At 31.0% G+C, this 23,635-nt stretch overlaps 1 protein-coding gene and 1 long non-coding RNA gene across 3 annotated transcripts in view; both read left to right on the plus strand.

Annotated features, from left to right (window-relative positions):
* LOC123895444 (fatty acyl-CoA reductase 3-like) overlaps positions 1 to 23,635 on the plus strand; it is an 84,600-nt gene that overhangs the window by 22,261 nt on the left and 38,704 nt on the right. The gene's annotated exons all lie outside the window — the stretch shown is intronic.
* Positions 452 to 3,239, plus strand: LOC123895448. 2 transcript variants are annotated; one of them, XR_006804371.1, is made up of 6 exons: positions 452 to 796; positions 1,119 to 1,220; positions 1,384 to 1,459; positions 2,401 to 2,513; positions 2,709 to 2,796; positions 3,142 to 3,239. It is a non-coding gene; the product is annotated as an uncharacterized LOC123895448 (long non-coding RNA). The 2 variants fall into 2 exon arrangements; XR_006804372.1 differs by having other exon boundaries at positions 1,146 to 1,220.

The following is a 23,635-nucleotide window of genomic DNA, read 5'->3' on the forward strand; positions in this document are numbered from 1 at the left end:
TGGAACATTCTGCCATATATGAAATTTCATTTCCAATTTGACAATTTTAATCGAACGGTCTTTAATGTTTAACTGTACGACTGCAGAGTTAAATTGACCGTAATCAATTTGGGTCCAAAATATATATCACTCTAAATTTTCATCTTTATGACACTAAATGTCTGAATTACATACTTTGTTGTCATTTCTCTTGTATAGATAGAGACAATATGTTTATTATCGAGAACAATTAATTAGTTGTATTTTAAGGGAATTGCACAATTTTGCGGATAAAAGTATGACATATACAACAACAATATGTTTATTGTCAGCCATTTGCAACAACAATCTACGAAATTATTGTGAAAAGAGAAGATCACACACCATTATTGAAGAACCAAGAAGAAAAATGCATAAGCAAGATGAAAAACAATGCTAAAGCTTAGGCGCGGTTTGAGCACTACAAGAAAAATTGAAGACAGCGACGGTCCATTTGAGGCGGTATCAAGTGAACCGCCGCCGCTCATGTCAATACTGACGTTTAATGCGGCATTCATTCAACCGCCGTTGGTGTGTGTAAATCTCGGCGGTTCCTGTGGTAAAGCGGCGGCAGTTTTATAGTGTTCCGCGGCAGCTGGATTAGAAATAAATGTTCGTTCACGATTAGGAATGAGTACCCCCTCTCTCTTATTCTCTCGCACGAAAATTTCACAACCCAGTTTTAGTGTGTATCGCACGACCCCTTGTTTTAAAAAAAGAAAGCTTCAACACTTCTCTTCTCTTCTCTGCTTGTTCGACCCCTTGTTTTCAATTTCAGGTGATGAAATTTTTATATGAATTGAGACAAATTTCTATCATTTTTCTATTTTTTGTCTTTGATTATGATGATTTAGAGTTTTTAGTCCATTTAGGGTTTTGAATTTTATCAATTGATGGTTTAGGGTTTTTGCTAGTTATAGTCATTCAATTAGTTTTGAAATTTCAATTAGTATTATGAAGGGTTTGACGACACATGCTATATTCCTTATGAAATAATTTATTGCTAGTTTGCTTATGAAGGGTTTGATCTGATATTGCTAGTTTGCTATTAGTTTTCTTAACATTTAAATATATTCTCCTGAATATTGTTTTTGATATAGTCATATATTTTGTTGGACTGAAAGCAGTAGTAAGTGAAAGTGTGCAGCAACCACTACTCTGCTATGACAACTTGATCAGGACAATTTTTCTATTTCAAGAAGGTAACTTTATTTGCTTTCAACTAATGAGTTTGTTGGTCTGCATGCTTGGGTTTAACCCCCAACATGTGTGTTTATGGATTGTCTTGTACATTTTTAGCATAAGTTGTTTATCCTTTGGTATTTGATTTTGAACATGATTTGAAGGTTAACTATGTTTATTTAGGATATTGTGTTTTCAAGGCTTACTGTCTTTGATTGGCGTTGATTACGGCGTTGGGAAAAATACTCTATTGTTGTAGGTATGACTTTAGTTAGATGATTTACTTGCTTCAATTTAATATCACTATTTTGTGGACTTTTTCTATATTACCCAAAAATTAGGAAGTAATATCAACAATATATGCTCCTCAGATCTTAGGATGGACCAAAATTTCTTTAAATTATTACTATAGGAATTTAAAGTATCAATATAACCAAGAAAAGTTATGAGATAGTATTAATATTATAGTGCATTATATGTTCTAGTGTTGATGCTTCATGGATTTATTTTGTTTGGATTGTCGATTAAACTTGACTTTATCTCCTATTGTTGATTTTCATATGCAGATTCTACTCTTTTTGTGGCTGCAATTCTGCAGATAGTTGTATATATTATAGATAATATTTTTTTGGCTTGCACAACTCTTAGATTTTGGTACTATCACTCAATTGTTATGTTTTAATGTGTTTTACATGAGAAAGCTTAGTTCTAGATTTTATTTTGAGTAAATGCAGTGTTATAGGTGGAGACATGACAAAGTTTTATCGTTAGTTGTATGTTTGAATACATACTCTTTCTTGAGTGAATTTATAGGCCCTTCACTTGTGTTGCTCTAGTTATTGAATTATTTACAGATTCTTTACTTATATGTGTATGTATACATGTCTATTTATTTGACGAAACATAGATGCTTTGGATGAAACAAAGATGCTTGGACCAATGAATTTAGTATGTTTGATTATCTCAACAAGAATGCTATCTTGCTAACATGTGTTTATTATGTGTTTGTTAAATGTATCTTTTGGATAAACTTTGAGATTGATTGACCTTTTGACTGCATAGTATATGTTTTCGATGCGGTCTTTATTATGTTGATTTGGTTCTTTCGAATGTTATTTTGGTTCCTATACTGCTTGTCATCAAGTGCCGGTGAAGTTTAGTGCAAGAATTATGTATTGATTTTGGTCATGATGTTTGTAGACAAGGGGCAGTAGGAAGCAAGTGCCATAGACATGATCGTGCCAGTAGGATTGAGAGAATCTTAAGCTTTTCATGCATCTGATGGCAATGCTGAACTGGTCTTGTCAATGCAGGTAAAATCATTGTTAACTCTGATAGTAACCCAACTCTCGTGAAGGAAAAAGAACTTAAGCATCTTGGTAATGGAGATGTCAATTCTCATGTTTGTAAAGTGTATTAATTCATTATATTGTGTTTCCTCACTAATAAAGTTTGATATTAGTTTTTTATGGAATTGTGGCATATAATTGATTTGAAAATAGGAACAGTACATCACCAAAGGGGAGCAGCCAATTGAATTTCCATGACAGCTATGTTTCTATTCAAAGCTATTGGCCCTGCTGCTGGTGGTACAATGTGAGTCTGAATTTTTCTTTTTATCTCAAAATCTACACTACAACTGAGTAGTGAACCTTTAATAGCTCAAACTATTACATTGACTATATGGTTATATGGTATAAGGCATTGTTTATCCGATATATAAGCTTTAAGAGCTAGGGCAGTGTGGTCTCTTCCACTTTTGGTTGGCGTTCTTATTTATGCTTCATGTTAGTATTAATTTTCTGCATACTTTTAGTTTACCCTTATGTGACTAGTGGCAGTGCAGCCTCTAGGCTCTTTAGTAACATTTTTTAGTAACATTTGTACACTTCTGTTATGTTAAGCTTTGTAATTCACTTTTCTCCAACTATAATTGTGCAGGCACAAATAACTTCAATATTGAGGATGATCCATTATTCTGACAAAGTGCATGTGCTTAGGGAGGCCATTAATATCCTGTGGAAATCGAGCATGGTCCATTATATATTTTCTTTCTTTTTGGTAATAATTCTGAATTATTGAGCAATGATTTCTGTTTCATCTCATCACACTGATATTGATATTAAATTGTGGCTAAATCATTGTGTTCAGAACTTCTCCTTTAAAAGTTTGATTTTCGGCTCAGAACTTCTCCTGTGGAAGTTTGAGGAAAGGAATCTTCATTGCTGAAGCAGTTTTCATCTTTGCAACCATGATTCTTAAAGTATACTACTACATGTACTTCACAAAGGCAACCACAACTCCACTTTCTCAGAAGACTAACAGGGTTAGTTCGTCAGTTGGAATGACTGGAGATACATGATGAATCATGGATGAATCATGAAAGGGTAACAAATTTTGAGTATTCATTCTAATGGATGTTAAACTCAAAGGCAAGTTATTGTACCATTTAAGTTTAGGTGAAGGGGATATACTAAGTTAATTTTTTGGAAGCATGTGTCATATGCAATGAGGTTTCAGATAAACTTTATATTGTATTTTTTACTATTAATTAATTATTTGTCTGAGTATTTTTTTATTGTGACTTAAATAATATTTTTTGGCTACTTTGTATGAGTATATATATTTTATTTTTGATTTTTTTGCAGGAAACAAAAAAAAAAATAGCGTTTAAAAATTGCAGGAAAAAAAGCGTTTAAAAAAATTTGTGGGAAACAAAAAATAATTGTTTTTTTTAAATATAAAAGCGAATAGCGGCGGTTACACCCGACGCTAAAAGCTTAAAAATAATTGGAAAATATTTACAAAGAGCGACGGTTCGAAACCGCCGCACAATCAATACAACCGACGCTAAGGTCCATGCGGCGGTTATTCCAACGTTTTACTGGAAACGCTGCTGTATGCTGTAGCGACGCTGCTTGTTGCGTCAGTTGTACAACCGCTGCATTAGTCAATTAGCGACGGAAAAAACCGACGCTAATGCTTTTTTTCAGTGGTCGCCGCTTTTCAGCTTTTTTGTAGTGGAGCCTTAAGCAAGAAGAGAAAATTGCATTAATCACAAAAATTGAGAATTTACAATATGTGCACTTCTTTATATAATGCAAATGATAAACTGACTAGTCCAACTAACTAACCAACTAAGAAACTAACTAACAACTACTCCTAACTAACTTTAGGACCAAATCAATTAGAGGAGTTGGTTAACTTGTGAAGTAAGTAATCTCTTCATTCCTTCTTGCCTTGAGTTTCAACAAATATTGCTAAAGATATTCTGACAATGCCAATACGATTGATGGTTTCACTACTCCTGTGGTTATGATCACACTGACAGGGTCATATATGCCAAACAGTTCATTGATGTTATCAGTGTTGTTTTTATATTCTCCCTATTTTTACTTCTATTTATCGGCTAAAGAAATCGGGGGCATGATATGACCGAATTCATTGGGGATGGACAAAAACAAAAAAGTAGTGAAACCATCAACCATGTTGCCGTTGTCAGAATCATCTTCAACGATAAATTCATTAGTTGTTGTTGCAGATGGCTGAAAATAAACATATTGTTGTTGCAAATGTTATACTATTATCCGCAAGATTGCGCAACTCCCCTAAAATACAACCAATTGTTCTCGATAATAAACATATTGGAGCTATCAATACAGATGACAACAAGGTGGGTAATTTAGACACTTAGTGTGTGTTTGCATTACAGTGGATATGCCAGAATCATGGTGATCCACTTTGATTTTCCAAAAGTTACAAAGTGTAGATTATGTAAAATCATGATGAATCACAGTGATTCTGATACATCCATCGTGATACCAAACATAGGCTTAGCTAGTGTCATAAATATGACAATTTAGAATGATATTTTGGACTTAGATTGGGTGCAGTTAAACGGTAAGGACAGTCTGATTAACCTAGGACAGTCCTGATTTAAAGTTAGTATTTTTAATATTATTAAATAAAATTTATATGTCTAGTTTTTAGACCGTCCAATCTTAATCAAACGACTAAAAACTCCATGACTATGTAACTGATATTAATGGTTTATGATTTTATTTATAAACAGCAAAATATATTATTATTAATAATCAGTCTATGTACAAGACGAACAGAGCCGGGAGAAACAGAACTACAAAAACAAAGGCGCTGTATATAAGCGGAATATCAATGAAGAAAATCAAAACCGACACCACTTAATAGAAGTCTACATCTAATCTCATTCTCAGAGAGACACTCCTCAGCCTCCAGACCAGCAAAGAAGACACAAACTCAACTCATAGATATGCCACGAAACTTTAACTCTCAATCTCGAATCAAAAGTGATCGGCGCATCAGAACCCAAAAAGTATCTCCGTGAGCCCAAAATTGATGTGACAACGGTAGAAAGAAAGCTAGGCAGATAAGTTCTAGCTAGCTCGCAATCTGCTTCCAAACCATCAACGCCGATGTGAAAAAGGTCAAACCAAATACAAAGAAGTTTGCAAATCTCAGCAGATTTGAAAACCAAAAGAGACTCAATAAAAAGAATCCTGCAAATCTCAACAGATTTGGAAGCTTTTGACCGCACCCAATCTAGGTTTATGATTTTTTATTGAATATCGTTAATTTTGATGAGTTTCATAACATATCAAATAATTTTCAATTTCTTTTTGAAAAATTATGAATAATCTATATAACATATAAGTTCTTTTAAAAAAATTATGAATAATTTATAGGGTCATGCTAACTGGTGCCCCCGGGGCACTGGTTAAGGAAACCAAAAAAAGAAATTTTAAAATTAAAAATAACAATGTTTACACTTTCGAGGCGTTGAGTGCACAAACTTCAATGTGATATTACTATATTTGGTTCCTTAAACAGTGCCCCGGAGGCACTGTTTAGCATATAACATAAATTTTTAATACAACGGTGAAATTTATAAAATTCGTATTTATTATAATATTATTTATTACATCATTACCATTATATGTTAGACGTTGTCTTAATTATATGGCATCAATATATGGGCAAGTGTTTGTTGGTGTGTGTCAAAGTTTGACACTTAGCAGTTCTCATAATATAAATGTCATGTAATGGGAGGTCGTGTTCTCTAAGTGCATGAAAAATTTTATGAGTTTTGCCACGTTACGTTTTGCATGCATGCAGCACCTTCATATTAATTATTCTTCGTGTGCAGTGCAGCACCTTCATTATGATGCTGTGTTATAATTATTTTTTGTTTTATGTGATAATGACTATACTATGTGGTTATGTGTCTCCATCGGTTTGAATAAAGTTGGTGATGAAATCGATCGAGTTACTTCATCATGTGAAAAAAAGCAGACATGTGATACTGTAAAATTGATACTCCCTCCGGTGTAAGAAGAGAAATTTTATTGTTTAAAATCTAATTAATGTATCTAGTCTATATTATTGACTAAATACATTAAATTTTTAACTAATCTAAAAAGTAAAATTTCTCATATATTAAGGATAGGAGGAAACGGAGGAAATAATCTATTACTCTCTTGGATCTTATATACTGTAAGTACATTTCTTATTGAATATATTTAAGATATAATATTAGGGAGCTTCTACGGTACATTCGAATAATTTGAATGTATCGGTACATCAAGTCAGTAAATTGATAAATTAACGATTATTTTTATGAATTAAAAAACTATTAACCGATTATTATATTTTAAAAATGATAATATCATAAGAAAAAATACAATATATTGTTTATAAGCATGATACTAATTTTTCTAATATTTTCTTAGAAAAAAAAATTCAATATTGACTATAATGATGAATAAAAATTCAAAAAATATCAATTTTAATATTTTTGACAATTTTGATGAATAATATTATTTAGTTACTATAATCATTTTAATGATAAGAAAAATGATTTCCTTTAAAATATATTAATTTACATATTAATTTAGTTACCTGATGTACTGGTACATTAAGAATTATTACATGTACCATAAAATTTGCCATAATTTATGTTCAAAAAATTTTAAAATTTTCTTGGATAGTGGGTGTATGTGGAGGGAGTAGTTCTTCATGTATCTTATATATATGCCTTTTGTTTTTTTTTGTTTACGAAAAAAACGGATTGAGTTATAGTAATCTTCTTTTTCAATTATTTTTTTATAATAAAAATGATTTTTTTAATGACAAATATATTATATATTAATATAAAAATATTTAAAAGAACAAACAAAGAGTACCATAGGTACACTACACCAGAATTCAATGAACCTTAAGGTAAGAAATATAAACAAACAAACAAACAAAGAGTACCATAGGTAACTAGATTATTTATATTTTTTGGTTTTGGTTCATAGGCCGAGGTAGTAATATTAATGTTGTTTTCTTAGAATGGTGCAATAATTCGTTAGCTTGCTTTGATTGTATTTACTGTGATTAATCTTGAATTGTAAGGGTTGAGTACCCCTTGTATTCCTTATATTTCAAATTTTACTTATATAAAAAAAAAAAAACAGACAAATAAACTTGCAAGGAACAAAAATGCACACTCCAATAAACTAGAACCCCTCAAATGCACCACCACTAGAAGAAAAATACCCTTAAACATAAGAAAAACAAGGATTAATCACAGATAGGACAAAACATAAGATAGAATCTAAACATCATTCAAAAAAAAGAGAAAGAGGACTTACGGCTTAGATCATGTTCTCTAATTAAGTCCCTGTAGATTGTTATGAGTGGTACAATATAGGTATTGTATATGACACGTTACGTTTTGCATGAAATCGAGTTACTTCATCATGTGAAAAAGCTATGCGGTGACATGTGATAGTGTAAAAATCAGACATGTGAAAACCCAATTTATTCCATCCAACCAAACACACATGAACGAAAATAGTAATACTAGTTTTTCAGTCGGTGTGTTGTGGTGTGCTTCCTGTTGGAAAAATATTACGACATAGAATTATTTCAATACAATAAATCAAAGAAATATTACAAAAAATAAATATGATACATAATAAAATAAAATTATAGAACAAGAAGAACTTATCGCATTATTGACTGAGGCGTGCAAATGCACTGGGCTTAAGAGTATTTCGCCGCCACAGGTAAGTTACCCGGTGCAGTTGGCCTCATAGCTAATACCCTCCAGGATACAACAGTCACATCTTGCTAGCACTGCACGTGAATTAGCAAGGTCTCATAGAACTACTTTTTGGATGCTCATGGGAACTTAGTATTATTATATATTTTACTTGTGTCACTTAGTTTCCTATATTCTTCCTCGAGTGCAGCTTTGCTCCTTTTCCTAAGGCTCCTTTTTTTCCTTTTCTTTTTATTGATTGAAGACATGTGGCAAAAATAAATTGAATGGCTAAGATTAAATTGATTAAAAAAAAAACAAAAGAAATAGCGTGTGGTCGTGTGTCTGCTTCTTCTTCTCCCTTTTCTTCCTCCTCCTCTTGTTTTAGAGATACAACCATTCACATCCTCACCTAACCACCTCTTCCTCACGCCGCCGCCCGTCCCCGTCCGTCATAACGGCGGCGTCCATCCACTATTATTCTCCACACACCAACTCGCCGTCTTGCTATCTCGCCAAGCCTCACCGTTCCGCCGCCGCAATCTCTACAAACATAGCAATCTAAATAACATAACATTTAAATACAAGCCACTGGAAATTGAATAAACCAGTAACAAACGCAACACATTGTCAGAGACTATGATCTACTATAGTTCTCCAGTTTCTTCATCCTGATTTTCCACTCTCATTCATCATCGATCTATTCATAAAATAAATTTTAGTAATTAACACACCGTCACTGTGAGGAACGGTAGTGGCGGCGGTGGAGCGACGGCGAGAGGAACATGCAGGAGAGATGGCGATGAGGTGAAGATGAAAAGACTTTCTGTTTTAATTTGTTTTTAATTTTTAAATATGTAAGTATAATCTTTAAATTCCAGCCGTCAGTGGATGGACACCGCCGTTATGACATCCGGGGAGGGGCGGCGGCACGAGGAAGATGTGGTGAGGTGAGGATGAGATGATGGTTGTATCTCTGAAACAAGATGAAGAAGAAGACACGCTATTTCCCTTTATGTTTTTTTTTTTTATCAAAACAATTACTTAATTATAGGTTTTAATCTCAGCCATTCAGTTTATTTTTGTCACATGTCTTCAATCAATAAAAAGAAAAGGAAAAAAAGGAGCCTTAGGAAAAGGAGCAAAGCTGCACTCTTCTTCCTCAGTCTCGTTCACCCTTTATATATATAATATACTATTGCTAATCAATCTCATAAGGCCAATTAACCATGATCCATAAAATCTGTTTATTAGGATTAAAGAGTTGTAACCGCCCAAGTAAATAGGAACAACTATTTTGACCAAGCAAATTAAGTAACGTGCATAATTAACAATAATAACAATATTAATAATAATAAAAATAATAATTTAATATATAAAATAACTTTGAAATAAATTATTGGATAAAATATCCTACAATCCCCCACAATTTATTTTAAAGTTTTAGATTTTACGTTTTAAGTGTTCCCAAGAGCGTGAAAAATCAACGCATAAGCACTAGTGTCTTTTGGACTATGAACTAGCACATAGAGCAAATGAAATTTGATCCACTAGAATGTCGGTGAGATTATAACCTCTATGAACCTCATTCCGTATGTGAAACAGTGACTTCATCACTCACATTGATCTCTCGTCCAAAGTTGTTCAACGCGGTGTGGTGCATTTTGGCCTTGCACCTATTCCTGGATTTCATGAGTGGCTCTAGAAAGTCTGCCCAAGCTTTCATGGAGGCGGCCCCACCTCAACACTCATATAGGTGAATCTATCAAGTGTATACCACAGTCAAACACACCACTCACTTATGAGCTATAGATTCATTAAGAGAATAACTCAACCTCCAACGCTGTAGTATACACTATCCTACACCATACTACACCATAGGGATGAACTAAAATAGAAATTGGATAGTGTCTTCTCAAATTGACAAGTGACTTGTTCTTACCCATATGAACATAGCCTTGCAAATTTTCACAATCTATGTTGGGTTACCATCACTTTCAATTTTTGTAGTGGACATAAATCCATCCCCCTCGATGTATATATCATCCACTAGTTTCTTGCTCAGCGGGATTATCACAGGATCCTTTATTTAGTAATTCAACAGCTGTTTCACAAAATCACAAAGAATTCATTGACTAAGACGTCTCTTAGTCAATATCTCATTTATTTCCGAATATACATCCATGATATATTATCATAGGTTTACTTAGACAAATTCTAAGCAACAAACATTCTCACAAAGGAGAAATTAAATTTATTATATAGGTCTACTTGAAGATTTTCAAGTGACAACACCCCCACATTTGGTAGAATTAATTCTCCAAGCAAATTATTTATCCAAGTCAACTTGAAAAAATTCCAAGCGACAAACCCCCACATTGGAAAAACTAATCCACACAAATATTTATTTTCTTATCGAAAGTTTTATTAATCATCATTGTATTATTCTAATACAATGGATAATTCACAATATATCATATTATAGTTTATGGTATCTCTCAAATATTTCATGAATCACAATCATGTACATGTCTACTTAAAATATTATATTTTTAAGCGACAACATTTTTATCACATAGCATATAGGTATCTCTAGGAATACCTCAATGTCATGAAATTTGTCAATAAGACATCTCCTCAATTTGCTTTCAACTTTACAAGTTTTCATGCTTCGGTGGCAACAAATATCACTGCGCATCACTTGAATAATAGTTAGCGGACAATATAAACAATGAACCACCAAGTACCATAAAGATTAAAGATATACAAAACTTTTATATAAAAAACCATTTTGCTCAAATTGAACTGTACATATTTATATTCAAAGAAATTTCAGTTTTTAAAAATCTTCTCTCAATTATACATGTTTCATTCAATTAATTACTGAGACCAAACCGATATTGAAACTAGTTTACACGAATGATATCAATGAGACAAATAGCCACAACAATATATTTATAAAAATATCATACGCATACTATATTCTCAACACTCATTTTATAATTCAGGACTCAAAAATATAAGTACATGACACCTCATTGTAACACTTTAATTTCACTTGATATGCTGCTACACCTAAGTTAATTTATCCGTTCTCTTTTTACCAATAAATGTGAAAGAAGGACAAGTTGATGATTTTCTATTCAAATCAATTAACACTGGTAAAATTTATTTATAAAAACTGTAGCCCGCAGCTTATGAAGTAATTTGTCACACTAGTTTTAAATTCTACACAAAGACAATACTATTAGGATCATCAATTAATTTCACGTCTTCGCTAAATTGATCACAAATTCTTCATAAGGACAAATAAATAATACCTTTCTAAAGTCCACATTTAGTACCAAAAAATGGTCACTGAATTGAAATCAAGTTTTTCAAGGTGCCATAGAAACAAAGAATTATGTAGCCTATTAATTCCAAACTACATAGAATCATATTTATAACTAATACTTCTCATTTTTGAAAGGAAGGCATTAACCGCAAACCCAAAAACCAATTGAGTTTTAATTATCATTAACAAGAATCAAAACTCTTTCATCAACATAAAATAGATATAAAATTAGAAGAAATATATAGAACCTGTTTTAACAATTACAGAAGAAGCAGCGCACCGAACGAATGCTTCCAACATTATACCATCTATGTTTCATAAGCAGCTTGCTGGATGAAACTCATTCACCATTTCTCTATACAATCAAGATCACCACGCTCCTGGAGTGATTAGCCTCAAAATTTGCTTTCCATCGATATCATACTAAATTCATTTCACAATTTAAAATTTATAAACAAATTATTTGATCCAAAAAATAAATATAATGATAATTCTACATAATTCCATGTCAACAAAAATACTCTTAAGATTGTTGGAAAAATATTACGACATAGAATTATTTCAATACAATAAATCAAAGAAATATTACAAAAAATAAATATGATACATAATAAAATAAAATTATAGAACAAGAAGAACTTATCGTATTATTGACTGAGGCGTGCAAATGCACTGGGCTTAAGAGTATTTCGCCGCCACAGGTAAGTTACCCGGTGCAGTTGGCCTCATAGCTAATACCCTCCAGGATACAACAGTCACATCTTGCTAGCACTGCACGTGAATTAGCAAGGTCTCATAGAACTACTTTTTGGATGCTCATGGGAACTTAGTATTATTATATATTTTACTTGTGTCACTTAGTTTCCTATATTCTTCCTCAGTCTCGTTCACCCTTTATATATATAATATACTATTGCTAATCAATCTCATAAGGCCAATTAACCATGATCCATAAAATCTGTTTATTAGGATTAAAGAGTTGTAACCGCCCAAGTAAATAGGAACAACTATTTTGACCAAGCAAATTAAGTAACGTGCATAATTAACAATAATAACAATATTAATAATAATAAAAATAATAATTTAATATATAAAATAACTTTGAAATAAATTATTGGATAAAATATCCTACAATCCCCCACAATTTATTTTAAAGTTTTAGATTTTACGTTTTAAGTGTTCCCAAGAGCGTGAAAAATCAACGCATAAGCACTAGTGTCTTTTGGACTATGAACTAGCACATAGAGCAAATGAAATTTGATCCACTAGAATGTCGGTGAGATTATAACCTCTATGAACCTCATTCCGTATGTGAAACAGTGACTTCATCACTCACATTGATCTCTCGTCCAAAGTTGTTCAACGCGGTGTGGTGCATTTTGGCCTTGCACCTATTCCTGGATTTCATGAGTGGCTCTAGAAAGTCTGCCCAAGCTTTCATGGAGGCGGCCCCACCTCAACACTCATATAGGTGAATCTATCAAGTGTATACCACAGTCAAACACACCACTCACTTATGAGCTATAGATTCATTAAGAGAATAACTCAACCTCCAACGCTGTAGTATACACTATCCTACACCATACTACACCATAGGGATGAACTAAAATAGAAATTGGATAGTGTCTTCTCAAATTGACAAGTGACTTGTTCTTACCCATATGAACATAGCCTTGCAAATTTTCACAATCTATGTTGGGTTACCATCACTTTCAATTTTTGTAGTGGACATAAATCCATCCCCCTCGATGTATATATCATCCACTAGTTTCTTGCTCAGCGGGATTATCACAGGATCCTTTATTTAGTAATTCAACAGCTGTTTCACAAAATCACAAAGAATTCATTGACTAAGACGTCTCTTAGTCAATATCTCATTTATTTCCGAATATACATCCATGATATATTATCATAGGTTTACTTAGACAAATTCTAAGCAACAAACATTCTCACAAAGGAGAAATTAAATTTATTATATAGGTCTACTTGAAGATTTTCAAGTGACAACACCCCCACATTTGGTAGAATTAATTCTCCAAGCAAATTATTTATCCAAGTCAACTTGAAAAAATTCCAAGCGACAAACCCCCACATTGGAAAAACTAATCCACACAAATATTTATTTTCTTATCGAAAGTTTTATTAATCATCATTGTATTATTCTAATACAATGGATAATTCACAATATATCATATTATAGTTTATGGTATCTCTCAAATATTTCATGAATCACAATCATGTACATGTCTACTTAAAATATTATATTTTTAAGCGACAACATTTTTATCACATAGCATATAGGTATCTCTAGGAATACCTCAATGTCATGAAATTTGTCAATAAGACATCTCCTCAATTTGCTTTCAACTTTACAAGTTTTCATGCTTCGGTGGCAACAAATATCACTGCGCATCACTTGAATAATAGTTAGCGGACAATATAAACAATGAACCACCAAGTACCATAAAGATTAAAGATATACAAAACTTTTATATAAAAAACCATTTTGCTCAAATTGAACTGTACATATTTATATTCAAAGAAATTTCAGTTTTTAAAAATCTTCTCTCAATTATACATGTTTCATTCAATTAATTACTGAGACCAAACCGATATTGAAACTAGTTTACACGAATGATATCAATGAGACAAATAGCCACAACAATATATTTATAAAAATATCATACGCATACTATATTCTCAACACTCATTTTATAATTCAGGACTCAAAAATATAAGTACATGACACCTCATTGTAACACTTTAATTTCACTTGATATGCTGCTACACCTAAGTTAATTTATCCGTTCTCTTTTTACCAATAAATGTGAAAGAAGGACAAGTTGATGATTTTCTATTCAAATCAATTAACACTGGTAAAATTTATTTATAAAAACTGTAGCCCGCAGCTTATGAAGTAATTTGTCACACTAGTTTTAAATTCTACACAAAGACAATACTATTAGGATCATCAATTAATTTCACGTCTTCGCTAAATTGATCACAAATTCTTCATAAGGACAAATAAATAATACCTTTCTAAAGTCCACATTTAGTACCAAAAAATGGTCACTGAATTGAAATCAAGTTTTTCAAGGTGCCATAGAAACAAAGAATTATGTAGCCTATTAATTCCAAACTACATAGAATCATATTTATAACTAATACTTCTCATTTTTGAAAGGAAGGCATTAACCGCAAACCCAAAAACCAATTGAGTTTTAATTATCATTAACAAGAATCAAAACTCTTTCATCAACATAAAATAGATATAAAATTAGAAGAAATATATAGAACCTGTTTTAACAATTACAGAAGAAGCAGCGCACCGAACGAATGCTTCCAACATTATACCATCTATGTTTCATAAGCAGCTTGCTGGATGAAACTCATTCACCATTTCTCTATACAATCAAGATCACCACGCTCCTGGAGTGATTAGCCTCAAAATTTGCTTTCCATCGATATCATACTAAATTCATTTCACAATTTAAAATTTATAAACAAATTATTTGATCCAAAAAATAAATATAATGATAATTCTACATAATTCCATGTCAACAAAAATACTCTTAAGATTGTTGGAAAAATATTACGACATAGAATTATTTCAATACAATAAATCAAAGAAATATTACAAAAAATAAATATGATACATAATAAAATAAAATTATAGAACAAGAAGAACTTATCGTATTATTGACTGAGGCGTGCAAATGCACTGGGCTTAAGAGTATTTCGCCGCCACAGGTAAGTTACCCGGTGCAGTTGGCCTCATAGCTAATACCCTCCAGGATACAACAGTCACATCTTGCTAGCACTGCACGTGAATTAGCAAGGTCTCATAGAACTACTTTTTGGATGCTCATGGGAACTTAGTATTATTATATATTTTACTTGTGTCACTTAGTTTCCTATATTCTTCCTCAGTCTCGTTCACCCTTTATATATATAATATACTATTGCTAATCAATCTCATAAGGCCAATTAACCATGATCCATAAAATCTGTTTATTAGGATTAAAGAGTTGTAACCGCCCAAGTAAATAGGAACAACTATTTTGACCAAGCAAATTAAGTAACGTGCATAATTAACAATAATAACAATATTAATAATAATAAAAATAATAATTTAATATATAAAATAACTTTGAAATAAATTATTGGATAAAATATCCTACACTTCCTGCTTCATGTATATTATTTTTAGAATGAACTTTGATTTGCTTAGAATTCTGGAAATAATATGAATTAAAAAAATGTGATGCGTTATTTGATTTTAAATCATATATACAAGTATATATTTTACTAAGTTAAGAGAATAGTAAGTATTAAAGACCTTTTAGAAATACATGTGTCGATATATTCAAAAATCCTCATCATCTACCATATTCTCATAATAATATATAATAAAAAGCAAAATAAGAAAATTATAAGAGAGATAAAAACTCGGGAACAAAGAATCTGATCCAATAAAACCTAACAAAAGTGTGGGTCAACACAAATAGATGATATAAATATAATATAGAATAAGTTTCTGAAAGTTATACCTGCATATATATTTCATCCAACTTCTATCTATTTCACCTAACTTAACTATTGTTGAAATCTATTTTATTAGTACATGATCTTATAAGATTACATTTTTTGTTGTAAATAATTATTTACATTAGCGGTTCACGTAAACATTTAACTTAGAAGATTACATTTACTATTGATTGAAATCACAGACAAACATGAAATCGCATGAAAAAAGTAGGCTTGAGCATCGGTCGGTTTCGGTCGGGTTCGGGCCGAAAATCACTATAAATCGATAAAAACCGCAACCATTTAATTTGAACCCAATTCCGACCGTCTATATCTTCGGTTTGTTCGGGTTCGGGTCATACGGGTGGCGGGTTGAACGGATCGGTTATTACGGGTTATATCGAAACTTTGTTTACATCTAAAACTTATTCATTCTCCAAAAATTCCTAATTTTCAAATAATTTAATACCTCGTCACAATGCAACAAAAGATAGACGAAGTAAATTAAAAAACAAAGAGGGTTAGATGCCGTTACTTTCTTTCAATATGTAGATCTAAACACAATAAAATATCAAGTAGAAGAGACGTAGAAATTAAAATAGATCTAGAATATATATTAGAATATTTTTCCCACCTTCTTCATCACCATATTATTAATTATAAGTTTTGTAAAATATAACATTTTTATCTTATATCAAAGATGAATAAAAATAACAAAGAGAAGAGTATATGAGATTGAGAGGGAGAGAAGGAAAAAAATTAATTTGCATCTAATGGTTGTTCGGTCGGTTTCGGTTATGGAGAGATTGAATTTTAGAGACCCGCACCCGCCCGTATGCAACCGTTCATGCACGGTTTTTCGCAATTTGTTGACCCGAGACCCGACCTGCACCCGACCGAATGCTTCAATATGTTGTCGGTTATATCGATTTCGAGTCGGGTCTCGGATTCATACTCACCCCTAGAAAAAAAGGAGTGCATTTTGAAAAAGTATAAATTCACTCATCATACACTAAGATTTTTTTTCTAATCACACACTAAAAAAACTAAGATTTTTCTCTACATAATTGAGTGTTTGAATGTTTGTTGATGTCCGTATCAATTTATAAAAAAAAAAAAAAACCTAGATTTTTTCTAATCACACACTAGAAAAACCTGGTTAAATCCCAAATGTGCTAAAAATATGCTTAAAAACAGTTTATGCACTTGCATCGGTGCATGTAAACTTAGTTTACATAACCTTATGTAAACTGAGTTTACTTAAGTTCATTTAAACTAAATTAAATTGAACACCCTTAAATTGAGTGTAAGTGTGAACTGAGTTTATGGAAGCTATGTGAATTGAGTTTACTAAGGTTATATAAACTCAATTTACATATGATTTGAAATTGATTTTATTAGTACATGATCTTATTTACATTAGCAGTTCATGTAAACATTTAACTTAGAAGATTACATTTACTAACGATTGAATCACAGACAAACATGAAATCGCATGAAAAATGAGTGCCCTAAATTTTGAAAAAGTATAAATTCACTAACCTATGCAATAAAGTCTTAACAGAATATTTTCAAAAATTCAATATTTCATTGTGATTAATGACACATTAATAAAGTTTGTGAGTTTGTTAGAGAGAACACATTAATGGAGTTTTTGAAGCAGAGGCATAAAAAGATGAAAACACGGTTATTAAAAAATTAAATAAAGAAGGACAATTTTGATATTATAATTAAATTTTAATGAAAATTAGGTGTAACTAATTTTTTTTGGGTGTGACTAGAAAATTTCAAAAACTAAACTCTACCGACAATTTCTTACTCAGATCACCACCAAAATCCTACTTTAAATCACAATTAAAATGAGAAAAATATTTTATTATTTTATGACACATGTTAAGCAATCCAAAAGTAAAAAAAATGTATTTAAAAGAAATTTTTTAAATTTTAAGAAATTGAACGAAAGATTTTTTAGACAATATTTATATATTAAGTTTCTTAATATGTGTCATTAGGTCCATAATTGCATTTCTCTTATTTTGTTAAGGATTCATTTGTTTTGCAAAATAGATATGTAATAGACAGAATCACAGAAGAACACTTGACACCCCTTAAATTATTGAACAATTTTTTATCTTGTACAATATTTTGTGACAATGCATAAATAAAGTAAGGTGAGAGTTCTTATCCAAAAATAAAGTAAGTTGAAAGTTATTACGAATGCATATATACATTTAAAATAATCGATAAATCATGGTTAGTTAGCAAGCATAGTCTTGCTCAAATCACATCACAAAGAGGTTTGTAAGTCCTTTGTTCTATCAAAGTTGCAATTTAATCGAACTGATCATCGAATCAGATTAAATTGATGGTGAAAATCAAAGTTGCAACGTATAGCTCAAAGATTTGTTCATGAGAGGACTTCCAACCCAGTTGCTATCACATAGAGGCCTTACAAACCATCTATTTTTATCTTGTTCTTTTTCACATATATGGATTTTTTTTTATAATAAAATAATTTCGGGTTAACTAAGTTTATAATATTTAAAAATATAGCGAATTTGTATTTTAGTCTCTAAAAATAAAAATAAGATGTTTTGTGTGAATTTTAATTTTTGGTCTCTAAAGATAAAGAATTTTGGTTTTAGTCCTCCTAAAATTTTCTATTTCATTTTTTTTTCTCCTTAATGGACATAAATTTGATAATTATTATTATTTTCTTTGTATATTTTTTAAACACACTATGAAAATTGAGATGTTTGATATAATAGATAGACAAAACATAAACATCTTTTGAACTTAAAAAAATCATAACTTTAACAACATTAATATAATAAACATAAATTGTTCAACTAAAATCAAAGGAAGGCTTCAAAGAAGGCGAACTACATAAAATAAGAAATGATGCTAAAATTTGGTGTTTGTGGAATATGAGAATAGAGAAAGGATGGATTAGCATATCAAATAAAATATTGACTCAAATCAATTTTTTTCTTCCTTAGAGGTAGTTCATAAAAGAGAATAGAGAAACGCTCGGAATTAAATTATAAAAACACTATTTTTAATATAATTTTATTTATTTTGATTTTCTGAACCAATTTCCCACACTAACATCTTATTGGTAATAACTTGACCCTTGAATTATTTTGAATTATTATTTTTTTTCTTGTACCAAAAAAAATACCATATGTAGTCCCTTTAATTTGTAGTCCCTTTATTTGTGGGTTAGACTTACCCATTGTATTTTCATTAATAAAATAGAAGCAAAAATTAATTTTATGTAAATCAAATGAAAATCTAACTAATCAAATATAATGTCCGACAAAACAGAATGAAGCAATTAAATAAATAAATCAAATGATAAAACTATATTGTTAAGAAAAATAAAGTAAAGGATGCAACAAGTTCATTATAATTTTTTTTAAAGGGCAAAAATAAATATATATTAACCGAATAATCTGCTGAGCACAAGACGTGCCGAAAAAGATTACACAATGTCAAGAACAAGTAACAATATGAAAACTAATATACTTCCAAACAAATACATTGGCTCAACCACTAACTATGATAGTTTGAGACCAGATTAAAGTTCATTGTCTTCAACCATCGATAAGAATAAAGTTAGATTTTGTCCAACAGTTGAGGTAGGGAACACTCAGAATTTCTGAATAGTCTCTGATTTCTTTCATTCCACACAACCGACACACTTACGAGCCAAATGAGTTGCATGAAAGATCGTCTCGCACGGAGACCGCCTAAAGAGAAATTAACTGAATAAAATGGTCAGATAACTGCTGAGTGTCGGCCAACGAGAATCCAATCCAAGACCGAACCAACGACCACAGGGAGCCGAAAAAACTGCAAGAAATGAATAAGTGTTGAGCTGATTCAACACCGCCGTAACCGGATACACTAAAATGAGCGTCTGGAGAGATGATGTCTCGAGCCACCATGTTTACTTTTGTGGACAACCTGTAGCGTAAGAGTCTCCAAGCGAAAAGCAATAAGCTGTTGACAAGTCAAAAATTGATAAGCACCACAAACTGAGTAACCTCAGTCAGTGTGAGACCGCTACTGCCACCTATCGAGATATTGAGCCTGCAGAGAAAAATCGTGAAGTAATAGCTTTCAAACATTTATTTTTAAAGAGGCTAAAATAATATATATTAATAAAAGCGTAAACCAATTACCTCCCAAGATTACAAAGAAGGAGAAAACAAGAAACAATACTCAAGGCCTAACCAACACAAGAAAACACATAGGCCTAATTAACCGAAACAGCTAAATAAACCCCTCTTAAAATCATAAAACTCCCCTCTTAAAGAGTTTCAAATATTGACTAACCCTACATCAAATTTTCTCATCTAAAAATCACTTAATAATAATATTATATATAGTATACACTGTCATGTCAATTTAAAGAAATATATATATCATCATCTAGTTTATTTTTCCCCTTTTCAAACAGCATTATGTTCTCAGCATTCTTCAATCTGTTCTGTCCTTTATAACTCACAAATATCAGATAACTATCAAACATCATTTTGTTCTGTGTTCTCACTTCCTTTATACTTTTTGTTTGGAAAATTTTCTACTTGTAATGGAATCCAAGAGCGTCAAACGTTTTCTTAATGTCAAAACAATTCTAGTCACCGGTGGCTTTCTTGGAAAAAGTATCTCTCTCACTCTCTTCTAAGTCATCTTATAGATCATGGTTTAATTTGTTTACTTGTGTGATTTTGTAGTTTTTGTGGAAAAGATACTCAGAGTTCAGCCAAATGTGAAGAAACTGTATCTTCTTTTGAGAGTTAAGGATTGTGAATCTGCAAACCAACGTTTCAACTATGAGGTGAATGTTTGTATTTTGCAAGTTTAGAATGATTTGTATCTAAAAATATTTCTTTGATCTTGCTTTGTTTCTTTGTACGTAGATGTTTTTAAGCGTGCTTTAAAGAAAATATACCCTAAACCATGTACAAAAAAAAAAAAGGATAATAACTGTAGATGAGAAGATTAGGGAAGGTTTGTTACAGTTTTGTTGTAACAATGTCTCTAAATTTTTGATGTAACAATGTAGTCCACACTTTGGCCCAATTAGCGCTAGAGACTGTGTCTGGTTGGAAGATACACCCCCCTCCCACTTTGATGTAACAATTTTTGATGTAACAATTTTTGATGTAACAATGTAGTCCACACTTTGGCCCAAAATTGATTCATATATTAGATACTGTAATTCTTTAGCATTTTTATTTTTTTAAGCTTTATATGCAATCAAGTACATAAAATTAATGTTTTCTCTTCAGGGAATCAGATTTAGGGTGTTTTATTTAAACTTAAAAAAAATATTGTTTTGAAAACAATTTAGAGATTCCTTTTGAGATTTTTTTTAAAAAAATCTAAAGCTATTTCCTATTTATTTACTATCATAAAATTCCCTATATTTAGGTTCCTTAGTTTATTAGGGTTAGGTTTTTATTTTGGGGTTACATTTTATTTTTGAGAAAATAATTTTCTAAAAAATCTATAACAAGTTTGTCAAAAAAAAAAACTATAACAAAACACTATTAAAATGATTTGTACAAAAAAAATGATAAAATATATTTTTATAACAAAAAAATAGATTTTTTTTATTAAAAGAACTAAAGCAAGCGGACCCTTAGTCGGTAAAATTTTTGAGTAGTATTCAAGATATTCTAGGTTCACATTTTATTGGCTCCAATATAACAAATTTTTTTTTTTTGGATAGTTAAGTATAATGATTGTACAATGATAGCTATTTGACCAAAAGAAGATAAAATAAGTTTAATCTGAGTATGTTCTGCAGATTATAGGAAAGGACTTGTTTACATTGCTGAAGGAAAATCAAGGTATAAAATTCAACTCCTTTGTCTCTGAAAAGGTGACTATAGTACCCAGAGACATTTCACAAGAAGACTTGAATTTGATGAAAGGTATAAGGTGCAACTGACGACCTAGATAAATTTTCTTTTTTAATAAGTATCAAAATAGTTGTACATGAGCCGGAATTCGGATCCCGGACAATCCACTTATTCACCTTTAAGCTCATTTTCTAGTCCAGATACATTAGATTTGCAATGAATCTAAAAAGCAAAGTGTCTCTTATATTAAGGATCGAAGAAAAAATTTATTTTCTAAATACATTTCTTATGGAATATATTTAGATTTGCAATGAATCTAAAAAGCAAAGTGTCTCTTATATTAAGGATCGAAGGAAAAAATTTATTTTCTAAATACATTTCTTATGGAATATATTTGAGATATAATATTAACTAGATACATTATTTAATAAATTAACTTTAAAAATTGAACTTTTGTGTATTTATAAATAGTATGTTTGAAATTGATAGAATCAATACAAAATAGTACATGATCTGATCTGTGTTTATGTTCAAATTTTTTTAAAATATTTAGATAATGGGTTTATGTGGAGGGAGTAGTTCTTCATGTATCTTATATGCCTTTGGTTTTTTTTTTTTTACTAAAATAAAAAGGATTGAGTTATAATAATCTTCTTTCTTAATTATCTTGTTTATAATAAAAATGTTTTTTTAATGAAAAATATATAAATATGTTAATATAGAAAATTAAAAAAGTACATGAGAAGGTTCAGAAAACAAAGAATACCAGAAGTACAATCCACTAGAACCCAATGAGCTCTATGGTAAGACAGGTAAACAAACAGACAACTAAACAAATAAACAGATATGACAAAGCAACAAACTAGAACTTCTCAAATGCACACCCCAACAAACTAGAACCCCTCAAATGCACCACCACGAGAAGAAAAATACCCCTCAAAATGAAAAAGGCAGGGATTACAATAGATATGACAAAGCAACAAGAGGGCATTAACGAATAAAACGAGTGATAGTAATATTCTCACAATCCAAAAATAAAATAGTAGTACATGACAAATTGGAATTTTTGACCTTGTATTTTACTACGTACCTCTACATAAAATTACGACCTTGTGTTTTATTTTCATGACCATGCACTTTACTACATCTATATTATTTTCGGAATGAACTTTGATTTGCTTAGAATTTTGGAAATAATATGAATAAAAAAATGTGATGTGTTATTTGATTTTAAATCATATATACAAATAGTGGGTATCAAACAACTTTTAGGAATACCAATGTCGATATGTCTAAAAATCCTCATCATCTAGCATATTCTCATAATAATAATATATAATAAAAATAAAAAATTACAAGAGAAAAAAAAAACTGGAGGAATGAATAACCTGATTCAATAAAACTTAACAAAAATGCAGGTCAATCCAAAAGAATAATATAAATTGGGAAATCAGCACAAATAAAAACAACTTAATCAATATATCCTAACAAACTATCACCAATCCATGTCTGAAAAGGGTGAAAGTGATGACAAATATTGATTACTTAAGCAAATGGTTATGGGTCAATATCCGACTCAGAATAAAATTTGGATGGGACAACCCACCTTATATATTCCGCAAATTCCTCGACAGA

Source organism: Trifolium pratense, linkage group LG7, assembly GCF_020283565.1.
Source record: "Trifolium pratense cultivar HEN17-A07 linkage group LG7, ARS_RC_1.1, whole genome shotgun sequence".
NCBI classification, from domain to species: domain Eukaryota; kingdom Viridiplantae; phylum Streptophyta; class Magnoliopsida; order Fabales; family Fabaceae; genus Trifolium; species Trifolium pratense.